This window comes from Zingiber officinale, chromosome 9A, assembly GCF_018446385.1.
Source record: "Zingiber officinale cultivar Zhangliang chromosome 9A, Zo_v1.1, whole genome shotgun sequence".
Classification (NCBI taxonomy): Eukaryota; Viridiplantae; Streptophyta; class Magnoliopsida; order Zingiberales; family Zingiberaceae; genus Zingiber; species Zingiber officinale.
In genome coordinates this window covers 69,653,564-69,668,472 of record NC_056002.1, presented here as the reverse complement: position 1 = coordinate 69,668,472, position 14,909 = coordinate 69,653,564, and the positions used below count along the sequence as shown (strand labels likewise).

The window sequence follows — 14,909 nt, the reverse complement described above, 5'->3', positions numbered from 1 at the left end:
CAGGGAGATGAGTGTATTGCGCTCCCTCACTTATGATTTGGGGTAGGAGGATAGGTGTACTCCGATAGTATCCCGTCCACTCGACCACTTAGGAGCAGTGATGGCAAAGTGCACGGTTGTCACAGCCCTACCCACTCGGTCTCACCATCGTGTGTGAGACGGCTGACTGGCAGTAGGGGTGACCAGGACATATCATTGGCATCATACGCATTGATGCATTTATTGCTTGTGTTTGCTGCATTTATTTGCTGCATATTGGGCAGATACATATGTTTGACATGCATACAGGATTTCGATATCTCTCGGTTTATTATCCATACACCAGGTTCTAGTTAGTATAATTGTTCTCCTATTTATTTCAGTTGCATTTATCATTCTTATATCAGGAGACTGTACGCATGATTAGTGTTATTTGTTATATTTCTTATTATGTATGTCAGTAGTTACCCACTGAGGAGTTCACTCACTCTGTTGTTATTACTATTTTCAAGTTGAGGCTATCCGGAGGAGTTCCAATCGCTAGTCCCTGTAGATCACGAGGATGTGTGTTTTATCTTTTGGTTTTCTTATTACTATCTAGATTTGTTCTGGTTTCTGACATATGGATATTGTGTTATCTTTATTGTCGATGAGTTTTATTTGGATGTTTTTTTTTGCTACATGCCTATCAGGATGGCAGAAGAGGTGAGTTCGTTGTGATTTGTGTTTTATGGGTGTAGTGGAGTAGGATATCAGATTTGAGCTTTATGGGTGTAGTGGTGTAGGATATAAGTTTTGAGCTTTATGGGTGTAGTTGAGTAGGATTTTTGACTTGGTTTTTCCTTATCATTGCATTTGTTTAGCTTTTACTATTAACTGCGTGGATGCTTGCTTATTTTACTTTTATGTTATATGTATGTTCCGGCCGTGTTGGCTTAGGTATCTGGATAATGTAGTAAAGTTTCAGATTGTCACCCATACAGGAGAGATGCTGCCAAAATTTCATTTGGCAGGGACTCCCCTGGGGCGTGACAATTTATTTGGTATCAGAGCCAAGTTGGCGATACTTGTTTGTTTTTCGTGTTACAGATTTTCGAGATTAATCTGATACCAATTTATTGGTATCAGAGCGGGTTATGATACCTGCTTTTAGTGTTCTGAATTTTAGGGTTAGCCCAAGTTTGCTAGTTAACTTAGGTATTTATTTTCGGATTTGTACGGGCTTTCATCAATTTTGTCGTCAAGAATTTTGAGGTAAAATGGGGACTGGATAGTGACGGAACATCTCCAAACGACAAATATGTATAAAGGTAATTTTTAAATTTTTATACTTGTAGTGATATTTATGTTATAACTTAACAGATATGAGGAGATCTACACGAGTAGTTGCGAGAAGTGGTGCTAGACAACCACGTAAGAGGACTTTGGAATCTCTGGCAACGGACTTGCCAAAGATCCCTACTGGAGTTGAGCCTGTCAGTCAGGGACAGACTCAAGATACTGCGAGTGCGTCGGGCTCTCAGACCCCGATGGCTCCTTTAGAGGTACCTACCTTGGTTGTACTCGCTGTACCCACCTCTACCGTATTTACGGTACCACCAGGGGTACCACTAGCATACCCGGCACCTGCTCCGGTCAAGCCTACGACGTACCAGGCACCACCGCCTCTTAGACCTATAGTGTACTCAGCACTCGTACCAGCGGTACCGGTTGCTCCCTTTCCGGTACCACCACCTACCGTACCTCCTGCCGAGGCCACTCATATCGACCCCGCAGTACCACCAGTGGTATATGCCCCAGCTTATACAGTAGCATCGGGAGTACCTCCCCCAGTATATCAAGCGGTACTACCTGTAGCACCAGCTCTAGTGGTTCCACCAGTTCCTGCAGTCGTCCCTACACACCTCACTAATATTGTCGCGGCACGAGCCCGGATCCCAACGTTGGCATAATCGATGAAGAGTCGATTCACACTCTTCTGAGGAGAGCTTGATTTGAGCGTGGCCCAGTCTTGGATAGAGACCATGGAGCGGACCTTCTTCTACATGACTTGCTCTGAGTGGGAGAAAGCAGAGCTGACTACTTTCCATTTACGGGATGAGGCCGACACCTGGTGGGTTACGCAACGTTCCATCATAGGTGAGCAGAACATCACCTGGACTAGATTCAGAGAGGCTTTTGAGAGCCACTACTTCCCACGAGCATATCAGATGACTCGCCGGTAGGATTTTCTGAGTCTGCGGCAGAACAATCGCTCGGTAACCAAGTATAATGCCGAGTTTAATCGGTTGCCCAGATTTTGTCCAAAACTAGTTGCTGAGGACAGTTCCCATATGCAGCAGTTTATTCAGGGACTGGATGGACATCTGCAAGTAAAGCTTGTCGGTTTTGGGAACGCATCTTACATAGAGATACTGGACAGAGCCCTGATGATAGAGTTAGCTCACCAGAGAGCATATCCGGAAAAGAAAAGGAAGCAGACGAGTTAGACATCTGGACAGATCCAGCAGCCACAGGCTACACAGCAGCAGAGTGGTCGCAATCGGCCAGGTCAGGTACTTCTGGGGCTTCTGGTCAGCCTCAGAAGTCAGGGCGATCTACATAAGGATGTTCTGGTCTTCTCAGCAGAATCGAAAACAATCCGCTAGCGACATTCGCTGCACTAGATGTGGGTCCAGAGACCACATCACCTCAGCCTGCTCCCTGGGACATTCAATTTGCTATTATTGTAAACTACCTGGGCACCTGATCCGAGATTATTTGCTGAAGACTCAACATATTACTTCCGGAGTTTCTAGTCATGGAGTTCAGCTCAGTCAGTCTGGGACTCATCGAGGAGGGCTGAGAGCCCAATCTTCGCATACCCAACAGAGGATAGCTCCCCCGGCAGCAGCTGCATATGGCATGCATGGACAGGAGCACCCCAGTGTCGTCATGGTACCACAGAGTTTTATCGTGGGACCCCAGTATCAGCTGCAGCCTCAACCCCTAGTCCAGTATCTGCAGCCCCAGCCACTAGTTCATTACCAGATGCAGTCTCAACTACCAGTACAGTATCAATCGCAGCCCTCTCATCCACCTCTGGCACAGTCTCCAGCACCACCTCAGTGGCAGGCTCCTGCCTAGATGCAGCAGCCGCTGGCAGCGTTACCACCTCTACCTCCGCCAGAGACTGAGCGGATACACGCGATTACTAGAGAGGATGCGCAGCAGGCCGAGGGATCCATTTTCCGCTGTACGATTTTCATTTATGCGCTATCTGCTGATATGCTGATAGATACTGGTAACTCGCATTATTTTATATCCTGTACCTTTATGAGGGAGACTGGTAGATTACCCACCTTGAGACCGCAGCGACTGACCATCTCTCTACCGTCCGGTGATTCATTGGACATCACTCAGGAGGTCAGTGGTTGCCCGTTAGATTTTGGCAACATAATACTTATGGTTGATTTATTAGTGCTGGAAATGGTCGAGTTCGACATTATCCTCGGCATGAATTGGTTGTCTGCATATAATGCCACGGTTGATTGCCAGACGAGGGTGGTCACATTGCAACCTCCGAACCAACCCTCGTGGGATTTCACTGGCATCAGGGACGATGGCATATCGATCATTTTAGCGATTCAGGCTCAGAAGCTGCTGTCACATGGTTGTCAGGGATTTCTTGTGTCTATGATTAATACTGATGACAACAGTAGTTCCTAGCTCTCAGACGTTCCGGTGGTCCGAGAGTATCCCGATGTATTTCCAGATGAGCTACCGGGTTTGCCTCCTAGAAGGCAAGTGGAGTTTACTATTGAGTTAATTCTTGGAACCACGCCGACATCGAAAGCTCCTTACCGTATGACACCAAAAGAGTTGAACGAACTGAAGGTTCAACTCTAGGAGCTTTTAGATAGGGGATTTATACGCCCTACTGCTTTTCCATGGGGTTCTCCGGTATTATTTGTCAAGAAGAAGGATGGTACTTTAAGGTTGTGCATCAATTACAGACAGCTGAATGCAGTGATCGTCAGAAATAAGTATCCCTTACCATGGATCGAGGATTTGTTTGATCAGCTCAGAGGTACATCAGTGTATTTTAAGATTGATCTGCGGTTTGGATATCATCAGCTGAGAGTCAAGAATCTGATATTCAGAAGACAACATTCCGTACCAGATACGACCATTATGAGTTTTTGGTAATGTCATTTGGGCTTACCAATGCTCCAGCGGTGTTTATGGATTTGATGAATTGCGTCTTCTTGGAGTATCTTGATTAGTTTGTTATCGTTTTCATCGATGAAAAATTGGTCTACTCGCGTTCCGAGGAGGAACATACACAGTATCTTCGCACAGTCTTGGAGACTCTTCGACGACATCAGCTATACGTGAAGTTCAGCAAGTGTGCTTTCTGGATATCCTCAGTCGATTTTATGGAACACGTGGTCTCGAGAAGAGGTATTTCAGTAGACCCTCAAAAGATCGAGGCTGCCACCAGTTGGGAGCAGCCGAAATCAATTCAGGAGATCCGCAGTTTTCTGGGACTAGTTAGATATTACAGATGGTTCGTCGAGGGTTTCTCCCGGATTGCTATGCCACTAACACGCCTGACCAGGAAAGGAGTGAAGTTCACGTGGTCCAAGGACTGCGAGACCAGCTTCTAGGAGCTGAAGTGGAGATTAGTGTCGGCTCCGATTTTGGTTTTATCCTCCGGAGAGGACGGATTTGTGCTCTACACTGACGCATCTCTTCAGGGTTTGGGCGCTGTTCTGATGCAACACGGTAGAGTAGTTTCCTATGCTTCTTGTCAGTTAAAGGAGCATGAGAAGAACTACCCTGTACATGATTTGGAGCTAGCCGCCATCATCTTTTCTTTGAAGATTTGGCGGCATCATCTGTACGACATTACCTTTGAGATTCTTACGGATCATAAGAGTCTCAAATATATTTTCACCCAGAAAGAACTTAATCTCCGGCAGAGGAGATGGATGGAGTTCTTGAAGGATTATGACTGTACCATTAGCTATCACCCAGGGAAAGATAATGTGGTTGTCGATGCACTCAACAGGAAGTTAAGAGGGACTTTGGCTTGCCACCGGGCTTTAGTTACAAACTTGATTCAGGGTTTCTCCGAGTTAGGCCTTGAGGAGCAGGGACAGACAGAGCAGGGACAGACAGAGCAGGGTATTCTTGTTACTATGGTTGCTCAGTCGTCGACCAGGATGAGGATCCGAGAGGCCCAGGCCGGTGATCAGTATTTTCAGTTCATTGGAAGCCAGATAGCTTCCAGGTAGCAGACCGAGTTTACACGAGATGAGGAGGGTATTATATACTTCCGAGACAGATTATGCGTACCTCAGTCTCACCCGGTCTTACAGGAGCTACTTCAGGAGGCTCATCGCTCTCGATTTACGATCCATCCAGGTGGGACCCGCATGTATCGAGATTTGAGACGTTCCTACTGGTGGAACGGTATGAAAAAAGACATCACAGAATTTGTAACTAGATGTCTTATCTGTCAGCAGGTGAAGGCTGAGCACCAAAGACCTGCCGGATTACTTCAGCGGATTCTTATTCCTGAGTGGAAATGGGAACATATTACCATGGATTTTGTGGTGGGTTTGCCTAGGACACGACGAGACCATGACGCGATTTGGGTAATCGTTGATCGATTAACCAAATACGTGCACTTCTTAGCGATCCGGAAGACTGATTCCCTGGATCGATTGGCAGATTTGTGTTGCCGGGGGATCATCAGATTGCATGGTGTCCCATTGAGTATTATTTCGGATAAAGACCCACGGTTCACGTCCCGGTTCTGGCAGAGTCTGCAGTAGGCCTTGGGCACTCAACTCCGTTTCAGTACAGCTTTCCATTCGTAGACAGATGGACAGTCAGAGCGGACCATTCAGACTCTAGAGGACTTGCTGAGGTATTGTGTATTGGATTTTGGAGGCAGTTGGGAGAACCATTTGCCATTTGTAGAATTCGCCTACAACAACAGCTTTCATTCGGCTATCCAGATGGCACCGTTTGAAGCGTTGTATGGTAAGCCTTGTCGGACACCCACCCTCTAGGATGAGGTTGGCGAGGCCCAGCTGATGGGACCTCATAGAGCTCAGCAGGAGGCAGAGTTGGTCCGTACTATCAAACGGAGGATGTTAGAGGCGCAGGACTGCCAAAAGAGTTATGCTGATCGGAGACGCATGCCCTTGGAGTTCTATATTGATGACTATGTTTTTCTGCGAGTTTCACCCACGAAAGGGGTGAAGAGATTTGGCCTCAGAGGTAACCTAGCTCCGCAGTACATTGGCCCTTTCCAGATCTTGGAGAGGATTGGAGCAGTAGCTTATCGTCTGGCACTACCACCGTCCCTGGCAGACGCCCATGACATATTCCACGTATCTATACTGAGGAGATACATACCCGACCCGACACATGTGCTAACAGATATCTCAATTCCTATTCGGCCTAACGTCACTTATGAGGAATTTTCGGTATGGATTCTGGACTGGAAAGAGCATCAGCTGCGGAACAAGACTATCCGATTGGTTAAAGTCGGATGTCAGCATCATTCAGACGAGGAGGCTACCTGGGAGCTCGAGGATATGATCCGAGCTCGATACCCCCATCTTTTCACATGAGGTATGTGGGTTAATTTTTGTTCAGGATTTATACTATCTATTTGTTGTTAATACTTGCTGATGATAGATAACGAAATTTGGAGACCAAATTTTTATTAGTGGGGGAAATGTAAAATATCGAAAAAGGGCGAATAACTATAAGGAAATTTTCCAGAATTTTTAAAAAAATTTCGGGAATTTTTTGGAGCTCGTATGACTAAGGTTACGGGGACAAAAACTGGGTCCCGGAAAAATCTGTTTGGGCTATCCCGTTTTAACGAGGAAATGTTTATATTTATATTTCTTTTCCCGTTTCTTTTTATTTTTCCTTTTCCTTCATTTTTTTTCCCTCCTCCTTCGCGTCGATCCGTGCCCTAACCGCTTCGAGACGGTTTCTTCTCCTCTTCCCCTTTTTCTTCCGCGACGCCAAGCCTTCTCTTCTTCTTCCCGAACCCGACCGTCTCCTAAACCTCGTCGTTTGTCCCCTTCTCTTCTCCTCTGCGCGTCGACACCGACCCAGCGCCACCGCCGTCCCGACGCCACCTCCTCTCCCTCTGCCCTAATCTGGGTTGCGGGCACGCCCTAGCGTTTGCCGACGCAGCCCCGATCTCCGACGCTACTGATCGTCGGTTGCCGGTGTCCGTGACCCGCGGCTCCCTTCTTCCCTCTATGTTTCCATCGGCCACCATAGACGACGTCGACTTCACTGTGCATTGTCATCCCATGCCCTAGATCATCGGAAGCTGAGAGTGTGGTTAGGCGACTGAGGTAGATTGCTTGAACCCTGTCCTCGCTGTTCTATCCTTTGCTGATCTCTCCCGTATCTTGCCTCCTCCACAGAGAAGACACAGATTCAAGGACAGAGAGCTGTGTGCCCTAGTCGATCACCACTGACAACAGTGAGCTACAACCACAGAAGAAGGTTAGTGGGCGCCTGGAGTTGCAGATTTTTTTTACCACCACAACACTGAATGCCTAGTTGTTCCCGTGATACCCATGTTTGATCCGATCAGTGCAAGTGAGTTTCTATTTTGTAGATTTGGTAAATATATTGAATTTAGGTACGAAATTTGGTTTAAGAAAGGTGATGGCTTTATTAGGGTTAAACCAGTTTAACTCTAGCCTGGGTGGTTAATCAATAATCGTATTCGATTATGATTATCCTAAATAGGTTTGAGGATTTAATTTAGCTATTTAACTCATAAGTAATTAGCTAAATCTGTATGTTTGACACAGGACTTTGACGCGGGACGAGCACTTCGACACAGAGGTTGTTTAGCTCGATCCATATTGAGGCGGGTACTTTGACTTATCGTTTTAGATTTGTCATTTGATGTGCATAGTAGTTTGTTTTAACAAATAGTAATGATTATGTATTATATCTGCATCGGTATGTCATTATCCATTAACTGTGCATGCTTTGATTGTTTCCTGTTTTGCATTAATGTTTATATCTTTCAGATTACTTATGATCATAAAGGTAATGACATACCATGCTATAGGATATACCGGACTTATTTGATACCATATCTGACCTGTGTACCTAGAATTTCTGATTTGATCCATGTATATTTTTTGTACATATTTTATGGAGGTAGATATGGTCAGGATCAGTATATTTCCATACTTAGTGTCATGCACCATCTCGCATGATTGCATGCTGTGCGATAGTCGACTCCATTATTATTAAACACATCGCTAGTTACATAGATCTGCATACACCACCACTCATGGGTTAGTGGTATGTTAGGCAGGTGTGTGATAGTTCTGCTGTTAGGCTCCGCTGGTCCGATGACTCAGCATGGTAGCCGGCAGACAGTTCTGCTCTGTTAGGCTCCACTGGTCTGGTGACACAGCGTGGTAGCTGACAGATAGTTTTGCTCTGTTTAGCTCCGTTGATCCGCTCATGGGTAGTGTGACACAGCGTGGTAACCGGCAGGGATCCCTCCTCTAGACTTGCTCAGGGAGATGAGAGCATTGCGCTCCCTCACTTATGATTTGGGGTAGGAGGATAGGTGTACTCCGACAGCATCCCGTCCACTCGGCCACTCAAGAGCAGTGATGGCAAAGTGCACGGTTGTCACAACCCTACCCACTCGGTCTCACCATCGTGTGTGAGACGGCTAACTGGCAGTAGGGGTGACCAGGACATGTCATTGTCATCATACACATTTATTGCTTGTGTTTACTGCATTTATTTGCTGCATATTGGGTGGATGCATATGTTTGACATGCATACAGGATTTCGATACCTCTCGATTTATTATCCATACACCAGGTCCTGATTAATACAGTTGTTCTCCTATTTATTTCAGTTGCATTTATCGTTCTTATATCAGGAGACTGTACGTATGATTAGTGCTATTTGTTATATTTCTTACTATGCATGTCAGTAGTTACCCGCTGAGGAGTTGACTCACCCCGTTGTTATTACTATTTTCAGGTTGAGGCTGTCCAGAAGAGTTCCAGTCGCTAGTCCCTTGCAGATCGTGAGGATGTGTGTTTTATCTTTTGGTTTTCTTATTATTATCTAGATTTGTTCTGGTTTCTGACATATGGATATTATGTTATCTTTATAGTCGATGAGTTTTATTTGGATATTTTTTTTTGCTACATGCCTGCCTGGATGGCAGAAGAGATGAGTTTGTTATGATTTTTGTTTTATGGGTGTAGTGGAGTAGGATATCGGATTTGAGCTTTATGGGTGTAGTGGTGTAGGATATAAGTTTTGAGCTTTATGGGTGTAGATGAGTAGGATTTTTGACTTGGTTTTTCCTTATCATTGCATTTGTTTAGTTTTTAATATTAACTGCGTGGATGCTTGCTTATTTTACTTTTATGTTATATATATGTTTCGACCGTGTTGGCCGAGGTATCTGGATGATGTAGTAAAGTTTCAGATTGTCATCCGTACAGGGGAGATGTTGCCGAAATATCTTTTGGCAGGGACTCCCCCGGGGCGTGACAATTCCAGTCCCTTTCAAAACTTGCCTAAGTGCCCACATATGTGGACCCAATTAAAGGCTTTTTAAAACCATGCTCATGCAAATAAAGTGTCTGTTCTAATGTAGTGCCTATCCTATGTCTCAAGCAATCTTGAATTCTTCAAGATTGCCATAGTATTGTATCAAGGGTTACAATGTTGTTCTGACACTAATTTTTGTTCCCATTGGGATCAATTTCAACCATGGCTTAAAGTGCTATGCTGAGACGGTCAAAATGGGCAAAACGTCTCGTTCCGCTAGACGACCGGCACCGGCACGACTCCGACACCAGACCCTCGACAACTGTGACATGTTGCGTGACCCCGTGGCCGTAGCGGAGGGGTTGCTCAAACCCCCAGCAGCAATGGAGGGGTTGCATAACCCTTCTGCTGCCACTACAGAGGAATCGCACGACCATGTGGCCGCTGCAAGGGGGTCGCGAGACCACTGCAGTTGCGCTTGAGGAGTCACGCGATCCCTGCGACTATGGCTGAGGGGTCGCGCAACCCCACGGCAGCGCTGAAGTCGCGCGAGCTCGCTAGTGGTGTCGGATTTTGAATTTTTTTTTAATTAAACTTAGGTTAATTATTTTAATCAACTCTTAGCTATGATGGAGATAATCTAAAATGATTTTATTAAACCCTAATAAAATTATCTAATTAATTTATATTTAATTTATTTTAATTTAAAAATTATAATAAAATTTTATTTATTTATTTATTTATTTTCATATCGTTTCTTTTTTTAAGATTAGTTTTTATATTGTTTATTTTTAAAATATTTATGTTAAATATTTTATTTTTTAATTAATATATTTTATATTTAAAAAATACCGAAACTATATCGGCACGACACGATATGGTACCAAAATCATATCGTTCTGATCTAGGACCGAAATCTCAGCACGGGTTAAAATTTTAAATCTTAATTTCAACTCAGCTCCTAGTTTTACCAAAATAGTATGTAGTCTTGACAACCTAGAACCCTATTATACCACTTATTTAGATCTTCTAATGACTTCTTCCTCTTTCTGTGTCTTCTTTCTTACTGTACTTCTTTCTTAGTTGCATTGCCTTCTTCCTCTTCTTCTTTGCACACCACCAACTTCTCTATGCTGAGAGTTATTGCCTTGTATCTTCTGACTTGCCTTATTGGTTGAGGATTCTTTGCTTGTTTCCTTCACAATCTTCTTTGAAAGAGAGGCCAATGGGAGGCAACGGCATGGTTGTCTCCCCTCAACATAAACACATACATTTCGTCCTCTCGGTATAAAATTCCTGACTCTGTCCCTGCCTACTTGGATGTTAAGTAGGAGGTTACTTCATGTAGTGTGGTTGTAAGATAGTGATGGTTTTAAAGGTTGCTTATGCTGTTGTATGCATGAGAGACACATCTACTGTATATGGTCTCTGCATTTGGTGTGATAAAAGAATCCATGAGAGAACCAGAAATCTAATATTGGGAGCCGTGTTGACATAATATTCTAAGGAAATAACTTTTTAAAGCTTAACATTTAACTATCTTGAATCTACTATTTACAAGAGGTCTATTTCAAAATCTAGGACTTGCATTGCAAGTCATTTTTTATGCCATGCCATATACAGATCTCATGGAAACAAATTATTAATGCCTTCATCATGTCTTTGCGCAACAAATTATTTTGTTTTCTCAGGTAACATAGGCCTGATTGATATATGTTAGTAATCACATGGAGCCACATTGCCTAATGTTTAATTTAGCGTGTAATGTTTGTATCTTCTACTACACGCAATCTTTTGCACACAGGACAATTAAGTATATTTAGCAATAATGGTACCATACCTCCAAAGTATACGAGTCATATTCATTCTTTGAGATTAGACTCCTATGCTATGTGTAACTCTGTAGTCTCTTATTCCTTTATCTGCTTCTGATTATTCTTGTGAATTCATATGCAGTGTGATTGTGACTGGGACAACAGAGAAGAGGTTTTCGGAAGTTGAAGGCATCATTAGAAGGCAGATAAAGGTTTCTTATTCTTTTCACTTTTTCTCTTATGCTATTACTTCTGTACCCAATGGTCATAATGTGTGTACAAATTTAGGTGTTTGGTTCTTCCAAGTGTGCAACCGTTTCATGCTATTGCATACCCAGTTGATACAGTGCTTGTATTGGAGATAAGGCGACTATTTACTGAATTCAACATTGCTGTCATTGTTTTCCATCAACTGTGCTTGTATTGGAGATAAGGTGACTATTTACTGAATTCAACATTGCTGTCATTGTTTTCCCTTCCAATTCTTTCTGCTAATTGTTTCATTTGCTTCTAGTCGAAAATATGAAGTACACTGCTGGTTGATTGCTTCACCTTACAAGCTTCCTGCATTTGTCCATCCACCTCGTATTCCTCTGTAGGCTGATAGAAAAAGTGGGAGACTGAAGATTGGGTATGTACCATCTATTTCTTTGTATATGCTACATTTGTATAGTTATTTACCATATTTACAAACCAAGAACCTAAGAATAACCTGGTTGGCTTTTAGACCAAGCGAGCTATTGATCAGACTGATGGGTCAATTATATGGATTATTTTTACTCCAGAAGTATTTACATGTATAATAAAAAGATTTAATATTTCAAAAATCCAGACGTTTCTAAAAAATAGAGGCTGATGGATTGTTGATCTAGAGTGTTAACCATATCAGCGTGGACAGTTTTGTCAATCCATTAGTTTCTTGCAATTCTAGACGATTAAACTAAGGGTTGATTTTCATGGTTACCGATCAATTGGTCTGATCTTTGTAACTATTTTATTTACTTATTTTGACAATCTTTCAGGTACGTTAGCGGTGACTTTGGCAATCACCCACGCTCACATCTTATGGCCTGTCTTTGGAATGCACAATCGAGAGAATGTTGAGGTTTAATTGCCTGCACCATTAGACATTGTTCCATGCTATTTAGTTTTGTTTCTCTTTACTAGAAATTCTCATCTACAGGTTGTCTGTTATGCATTGAGTCAAAATGATGGCAGTGAGTGGCGCAGTGTATCCAGTCTGAAGCAGAATATTTTATTGATTCGTCTTCAATGTCATCTGATTTGATTGCTAGAAAGATCAATGAAGATATGATACATATCCTAGTAAACCTCAATGGTTACATTAAGGTATTTTATTTGTTTGATGTATGGATTCAAATTATGTTTATGTGGCATTTGCACAAATGAATGTACAAACTTGTATGTTTGTACCTATATCCTATAAAACCACAGAAGTTGAAATGTCAATTTTTCTAGAACCTTAGTTACAACACTGGAAAAATATAAGTTTTGCTTAATCCTTGAATGACCATATATATTGCATTGAGATGCTAAAAAGAGGTCATGTTGAGTCTCGAAAAGGATGTTTACATAATATAAAAAGGATGGGCAACTATAGATAGTTTTGGTTTATAGACAATGCTCAGTAAGATGCATGTGTATGTTTTATTGAACTTTAACTATCAGTCCCATGTTTGAAGAGGAAAATATTTGACAGCTGATAGTTCTTTGTCAATTATCTGTACATACATTTTTTGTTGTGGTTTTCATTTTTAAGGGGGTCCAGACATCATCCACATGCATGAGTTCACTATGAGAGATGAGTCGTAAACTTTAGTAATACCTAGCATGATTACTACACATGCAATTTATGAATTCATGTCTGTGTAGTAGGGGTGCCTACTATTATAAAACACAAAGGCACAAAAACTTAACACTTGAATCATCTATTAAATCAATCTGAAAGAACATCAACTTTAACAAACACGCCTATCAAAATGTTAAACAACATATCAAGTTTAGTGTCCTTCGACATTTTGACATCTTTCTCTTCTATAGTTTTGTGTAAGATCATAGTGGAAATACCAAACGTTGTTTGGTCAATACATGTATTGATAAGGAAAACTGAAATATATATACATATAAAAAAAAAAAAAAAACTTTAGCCCTTAAACATGCCATTAATAATATGACTCTTTAAGTGATATTGGTGAATCTCCCTCTACCACATGTTCTCTTTAGATAAGGCGATCGGTGCCCCCTCGGATGGGTCTAGTGGCTAGTAATGAGGTGTTATCATAATGAGGTCTGGGGTTCGAATCTCGATAAAGTCGAAGTAAATACCTTCCTTATGTACTAGTCATTATTTCAAAAGTCGTCCGTGATTTACCTATTCCGTGTTGGCCTTGGGACAGATTGACGAGGGTGCTGAGGCATATTGCCATAATAGATAAGGCGACGGGAATATGCTCCTGTCGGTAGTGGCTAGAGGAAGATCCCTCTCTGGTGGGGCTCGTTGGACACGCTTCGCTAGACGGTGGAAGAGTGGAGGGGCTGTGGGAGCACAACCCCGACGAGAATTGGAGTAGCTTCTGGTGAAGCTTCCAACTTCAGCACTGGAGGCTGGGCTCCAGTCAAGCAAGGCCCTCCACCCAACCAGGGATGGGCTGTGGAGCACAAGCGCATTCTTTGGTTGTGAAGGCTGGGTGGGGAGAGCAACTCCCGGAGTCGGGCAAGCACGCCAGAATCATCAGCAAATCAACTCAGGCAAGGCAACGAGAGGGCTTAGCCTTCTTCCCTCTGTTCTGGGCCTCTTCATGGTTTGGCCGGAATATTTGGTTGTTGCTGAATGCCGTGCATAGATTATAGAGAGCACCTCTCCGGCGGGACCACAGTGCGTGCTGAAGAAGTGACCGGTGATGAGTGGGAATGGGCGGCAGAGGGTGTGGCTGCAGTGCACATCGGCCGAAGGGGAGTCAAGGTAATCAAGCGGTTGCAAAGGCGCTTCAAACAACTACCAGGGAGAAGGTTGGATGCATCAGCTCGGGTGATCAGCCAGGCATGAGGAGGCTCCGGCGAGTCAAGGGGCATGGTCTTTGAGGAAGAAGTGTGGCCAGCTAAGCAAGAGGGAGATTTGAATTTGAATCTCAAAATTCGCTGTTTGTGGAAACCAAAAATAACTGATGGACTCTTCCAACTCCTTGAATCATGATCTCAGATCATTCCCAGGTTTAACAACAACATGTTGTGACAGATTATGCGTTGTCAACCTCAGCAGAAGCCAGAAAAGCCTATTGCATCCACCAAATGAGAATACTAATGAAAGAATTGTCACCTTGATCCGAGTCCTGTTGAAGGTGAATGAGAACATCCATTGTTTAGATTACAACTCCATCTGAGCATCTTCCAATGTGTCATCATTTCTTCCCAAGAATCAACATCATCCAAGAGTATGCTACCTTAAGAATTCCTCTCGAGTCAGCAGCGTTGTAACCATCACTACCCTTTCATCACTCATTTTGATGCCATTATCACTGCCAG

General features: G+C 43.2%; 1 long non-coding RNA gene across 3 annotated transcripts; it reads left to right on the top strand.

The window, feature by feature from the left end:
* Positions 1 to 6,928: 6,928 nt before the first annotated feature.
* On the top strand, positions 6,929 to 14,909 carry LOC122021546. 3 transcript variants are annotated; one of them, XR_006122571.1, is made up of 10 exons: positions 6,929 to 7,355; positions 7,428 to 7,605; positions 7,824 to 7,886; positions 9,031 to 9,084; positions 11,509 to 11,578; positions 11,655 to 11,800; positions 11,881 to 11,997; positions 12,389 to 12,471; positions 12,550 to 12,716; positions 13,784 to 14,909. It is a non-coding gene; the product is annotated as an uncharacterized LOC122021546 (long non-coding RNA). The 3 variants fall into 3 exon arrangements; XR_006122572.1 differs by lacking the exon at positions 13,784 to 14,909 and having other exon boundaries at positions 7,428 to 7,509; positions 12,550 to 12,847; XR_006122570.1 differs by lacking the exon at positions 13,784 to 14,909 and having other exon boundaries at positions 12,550 to 12,847.